The 6000-nt window shown below is 45.8% G+C and overlaps 1 protein-coding gene across 2 annotated transcripts in view; it reads left to right on the top strand.

Annotated features, from left to right (window-relative positions):
* Window positions 1-6000, top strand: part of SYT5 (synaptotagmin 5) — a 42204-nt gene that overhangs the window by 964 nt on the left and 35240 nt on the right. The window contains exon 1 of one of the 2 annotated variants that reach the window (XM_042477277.1): window positions 154-203. The exons of the other annotated variant lie outside the window; for it this stretch is intronic. The gene's annotated coding sequence lies outside the window, so the exon portion shown is untranslated. Of the gene's footprint in view, window positions 1-153; window positions 204-6000 lie in introns of those variants that run through there. 2 annotated transcript variants of the gene reach the window in all.

Genomic DNA, 6000 nt, shown 5'->3' with positions numbered 1-6000 from the left:
GAAAGAATGGGGCGCGGGAGGAAGAGAGAGAGAGAGAGAGAGAGAGAGAATTTTTGGGAGGAGGGTTGGGTCCACTGCTTCCTGTAGAGATAGGGAGGAAGTGGGGCAGAACTGGATCCTTTTCCCCCTCGTGGAGTGTGCTAGGAGGAAGACATTTCTGGTACCTCTCCACTACAGCTCCCATCATCCCCAGCCTCATTCTGGTATATAGATGGATCTCTGTGTGTGTGTGTGTGTGTGTTTTTTTTTCCTTGTATGCTGAGGGGGATGGGGTGGGATTGGCTTTGACACTTTTCTCTGCCCCGCAACAGCTCCCACCATCCCCAGCCCCCTCCTGAGATATAGATAGATAGATGATAGATAGATAGATAGATAGATAGATAGATAGATAGATAGATAGATAGATAGATAATCTCCTTTCCTTGAGTGTGCTAGGAGGGGAAAAATAATTGAGGCTGGCTTTGAGACTTTTCCCTACCTCCCAGAGGCGTTGGACGACAGCCCCCATCATCCCTGGTCCCTCCTGGGATACAGGTTATTTCCCCCCATCTATAGGAGTAATTACCATCTACAGAAGTATGCTCCATGTTGAGAAGCAGGCTACGAAAGAGAAAAAAAGAACTGGGGTTGGCTTTGACACTCCCCCCCAGGTGTTGAATGACACCTCCCATCATCCCCAGCCTACTCCTGGGGGCCAGGGATGATAGGAGCTGTAGTCCAGCAACTCTAGAAGGCAGCTGGGCTGGGAAACAGCATGGTATATAGCATGAGAAGGGGCTCTTTTATGCCACTCAGCCAGTCAGTCCAGCAAAGGCAGGTTGGAAGTGAAGCAAGCACACTCTTAGGGACTGGCATGGAGTAGTGGAAAGGGATTTGTGCCAATGTGGTCGACTGGGATGCTTACAACTGATTGCCAAGGATCTGGGTATTAGTGCCCCCGCCATTCCATTGCTGTTCAATAGGGCAGGACTAATGGTGCCCCCTTGTACAGCAACTTTGACCACCACCATCCCCTCTAAATTCCGTAAAAATCAATATAATCCGTCTAAGACTGAACTAAGAAAGGAAGTGAGCAAGCTGCAGAGAGAGGTGGCCATGGAGGATAAGACTCCTCTGGCTGTGTGTTTGTGTATGTACACATATACATTGTATGTACACTGAATATATGTACAACGTGCAGTATGCACTGAATGTATACATATATAGACACATAGACAGATCTCCCTTCCTCCGCCTGCACAGGGGGAAAGGGGGAAAGTATATTCCTCTTACCATTATTGTACCACAATGTTATATCTGTTGCTGCTGCATGCCTTCAAGTCGCTTCCGATTCTAACGTTATTCATTATTAATATGATTTTTATTCTATTACATTTTCATTTTCTAGGCATCTCTCTCTATTTGTTCAGAGCAAGAGATGGGTTTTACTTTTTCTCATAGGATGCATTGTGGGAGAGGGGTGGAGTTTATGTTTTATATATAAACAACCAGCTAAAGTGAAAAGAACCCTAAAAATCCCCTTCTGGAGAAGGGTCATGGTTAGGAAAGGTGGCTCACTTGTGCCCTTGTCATGGAAGGGGCAAGGCTGGTTCATTGGGAGCTTTCTTTTGCCACGCTGGAGCTGATGGGAGTTGCTGTATGTGACCCATCAATAATTCAAGGCAAAGCAAGCTGTTGGCTCTTGTGGGTGGGGCAGAACTATATTTTTGTAAAGCACTCAGCAAGGAAGCCTACCATCTTTTAGCTTGATCTGTGTTTGGTGGAGGGGGACTTCATTCTCTTCTTAAAATGCTAGAGCTTAGCTTTGCAGTGTAACAATATAATCCTATGTGCCTTGAATGTGCCTTCAAGTCTTTTCCGACTTATGGCAACCCTAAGGCGACCCTGACCTGGAGTTTTCTTGGCAAGGTTTATTCAGAAGAGGTTTGCCATTGCTTTCCTCTGAGGCTGAGAGCATGTGGCTTGCCCAAGGTCACACAGTCAGTTTCATGGCTGCACTGTGAATCAAACCCTGATCTCCAGAGTTGTAGTCCGGTACTCAAACCACTATGTAATGCTGCCTCTAACCCTAAAAGTACTTCTGATATTTAAAGGTGCATCCTTCCGTGTGGCTTTTGTTTCCTTGAAGGAGGGAGGTACTATTTTTTTAAAAAAATCACACACTTCCTATGTAATTGTACACTCACTACTTTTCATTTGATGTCCGCAACAGCCCTGTGGAGTTGCACAGTTTGAGTGGGAAATTGTGTGAGTGGCTAAAGGGCATCTCCAATGTGTTTCATGGCTGCACGGGGATTTGAATCCAGGTCTTTGGGTCCTCTTCTGACACTCTACCCACTACACCATATTGTTCTGGTGCTGTTTCAGCCAACCAACACCACCTATGTGTGCGTAGGATGTTTGTTGTTGCTGTGTGCCTTCAAGTCATTTCCACTTTATGGCAACCCTGAGGTAAACCTATCATATTAGAGTTTTCTTGGCAAGATTTGTTTAGAGAAGGGTTGCCATTGCCCTCCCTTGAGGCTGAGAGTGTGTGCCTTGCTCTAGGACACCCAGTGCATTACATGGCTGAGCTGGGAATCGAACCCTGGTCTCCAGAGTCATAGTCCAACACTCAAACTACTACACTGCACTGGGTTAGGATACAGGGATTCAGAATTCCCAGGCTGGACTAAACCCTTGATATTTCGCTTTCTAGAATCTAAAGCCAAGGTAAAGAAGGTGTGGCCAGAATCAAGTTCTCATCACTCCCAGCAACCCCAGCAGCATGGCCAAGGGTGAGGGATTATGGGAATTGTAGCCCAACAACTCCCGTGCTCTGCAGCCCCAGCAGTATAGCCAATGGTGAGAGATGATGAGGGTTGTAGTCAAACAACAACTGGAGGGGTGCAGATTCCTCCAGGATTAAGTGTGAATATCTCCTTAATTTTCATATACTCACACAAGCACACACACAGTCTCTTTCCTCCTCTACTGGGGTAGCAGGAAAAAGGAGGAGAAGGGAGGGAAGTCAGTTTCCTAGTCACAATCTGTTATCCTGTAAAGGATGATTAACACGGATTAGTTTAAACTGAGGTTCTCCAGAATTAATTTTCAACTCACTGTTAGAATAATTGTGAATGGTACCCTCAATCCTTGGGATGGGAAGAAGGATGATACTAAGAATGCTGAACAGGATGTCCAGAGTTGTCCTCCTTGGTCACCCTTGTTCTTGCCAAAGCTCCATCATCCCCTTCTGCTGCCTTGGCTGACCTGGGGCTGATGGGGGTTGCAGCCCAACAACACTGGAGCCCACCTTTTCTTTAACCTGTCTATAATCTGTAAGAATTCAGCTGGTGAAGCTTTCCCCAACATTATCTCCTGTTGCTAGGGAAAACTTGAGTCTGTGTTGAAGACACAGCTGGCCCAAAACACACTGCAAAAATAATCCAGTTTGAGACTGCTTTAACTACCCGGGTTCAATGCTAGGGAATTCTGGGAATTTCTGGTGCCACAACAAACTACAATTCCAAGGATTCCCTAGCACTGAGCCAGGGCAGTTAAAGCGGTGTCAAACTGGATTATTTCTGCAGTGTATTTTGGACCAGCTGTTTAAAAGTGCAAGTGCAAAGTGCAAAGGAACCCTTTTGTAGAAATTCAACAGGTGAAGCTTCCCCCATGCTTGCCGCCTTTTGCCAGATGTTGTGTGGCTGGTACAACTGGTGTGTGTGACTGGCACCCTAAAACCTAATATCTAATCTAATACCAAAGTAAAGGATAATAACATTACCACAACAAAACTGAAATAAATTAGGATTGTTATTTTCCCCAAAAGTGTATCTGTTTTCTTTAGCTTTGCATCATGGCATTAAGCAGGGGGAGCTTGTGGAGGCATGTAGAGAAAATGGTGGGGCGAAATCCACCAGAAGATCAATATTTCCCTCTCTTCACTTTGTTGTCAGAAAATCTTTCACAGGCAGCAGAAATCTAACCTGCCCAAATTATTGTGCGATGTGTAAGCTTTTGGAGACAGTGTGATGTAGTGGTTTGAGATTGGACTATGACTCTGGAGACCAGGGTTCAAATCCCTGCTTGGCCATGTAAATGCAATGGATAACCTTGGCAGAGTCACATTCTCTCAGCTTCAGAGGATGGCAGTGGCAACCCACTCTGAAGAAAGCCTGTGACCTTAGTGTCGCCATAAGTCAGAAACAACAACAAGTTATGGTAAGGGACTTATGTTCTGGATGTGAATTCCCAGAAGTGACACAACCAACTATTGGGGGAAGCTGATGTTTGTGTCTTTGCTATGCCAAAGACTTACTCTATGGCCTTAGGCAAGTAACTTAGTCCCTCTTCCTTATCTACAAAATGGAAATACTAAACACTAAGCCTTCAGTCCCTGCCCCGAAAGATCAAATTGACCCTATGGCACTGATTATTATTGTTGTTGGTTGGTATCATGTGCCTTCAAGTCTATCATGCTGTTTTCTTGGGCTGAGAGTGTGTGACTCATGCAAGGTCACCCAATGGGTTTCCATTGCTGAGCTGAGAATCAAACCCTGGTCCTGAGAGTTGTTGTAATCCCATATTCAAACCACTATACCATGTTGGCTATGATGCTACTGAAATACATTATGTTAAGCCAGTGAAATTGCCTCTAGGATTGGAAAACCAGGGCTACTCTTGGGTTTTGCAAGGTATGTGGCTTCTGATGACTGTTGCATCTGTGCTTGTTGCAACCTTTGCAAAGAAGACAGAGGGAGGAAGGGATGTTTCAAAGCTTGCTTTTGGAAAGGGCCACTTGAAGCACGCTTGGGGTGTGTTGTGTGTGTACGTGTGGATTTTCCTCTCGCAAAGCAGCAGCAAGACTAGGCTTGCGTTGGTTGCCATGGTTTTCCTAAGGAGATGGGCAGAGTTGGTGTGAATGCTGCTACGTCACCAAGCCATCCACCCCAATCCTCATCCAGGCATTTACGCTGCATGTGTGTGTGCATGCGCACATTGCGTGTGTGTGTGTGTGTGGTCAAAGGGAGGGAGGCAAAATAGCATCTTTGCCACATGACTGTCCTACCCCTCCCTTCTCTGGTCTGCCTGGAGCTTGGGTTGTCAACATCTCTCCACTGTGGCCCTCTCTGCTATTTTTGCCCTGGCATTCAGAGCTGACAGAAAAAAGCCAAAGGGAGCAAAATCTGGGAGCAGCTTCAAGAAGCCTTGTATGAATCAGAGGTGGTTAAACTAAGGGAGGAGAGCTGGGTCCATTCCTCCAGAAGAGAGGGCAAGATCTGGCTGGTTTGACTGGGCTTACTTTTTGTTCAGGTTTCTTAACACCACCTATCTTTTACGGCAAACAGGCTTGAATCTGAGCTGAGCATTGCTTATATAGAGCAGGGCTGGGGAATGTGTGTCCTTTCAGATGTTCTTGTTCAACTCCCATCGTCCCCCAGCACTGGCTGTGCTGGTGAAGACTGATGTGACTTGTGGTCCATCTTCATTGGGAGGGCCATGCATTTCTTCACCAGTGGATGGCTTTCAATGACTAATTGTAAGACTAGGTTTGGAACAAAGGTTATATCCAGAGCCTCTAAGCATGGGCAGCAAGTCCTGTTTTTCCATTGTCTCCCCACTAAAAACAAAAATGAAATACAGTCCATGTTGGATGAATGAAAGGAATGGCATTGAGGGCAGCCAGTGGGACACATAGAATCATAGAAAAGTTGGAAGGGACCCCAAGGGTCATCCAGTCAAACCCCCTGCAGAATCATCAAAGCACTACAGACAGATGGCCTCTGTTGTCAGCCCTGCATCAGGCAAAAGGAGGCAGGCAGTTCAGGCAACAGATTTGGGGTGTCATAGAAAGGGCAGAAAATTGTTTGTTGTTTCAATTCTTATTAGGGTGTTTGAATTTTTATTTTTATTTTGTATTGCCAAGGATGGGGAGAAGACTTTCTGTCTTTAGGTGGCCCAAATAATTAACCCGGTTTTAGGTTCTTTGTCCCTTGCCATAAGCAGCAGTGTTTT

The sequence above is a fragment of the Sceloporus undulatus genome, chromosome 6 (assembly GCF_019175285.1).
Source record: "Sceloporus undulatus isolate JIND9_A2432 ecotype Alabama chromosome 6, SceUnd_v1.1, whole genome shotgun sequence".
NCBI classification, from domain to species: Eukaryota; Metazoa; Chordata; class Lepidosauria; order Squamata; family Phrynosomatidae; genus Sceloporus; species Sceloporus undulatus.
The sequence above is the reverse complement of the archived record's forward strand: the minus strand, read 5'-3'. Positions and strand labels throughout refer to the sequence as shown.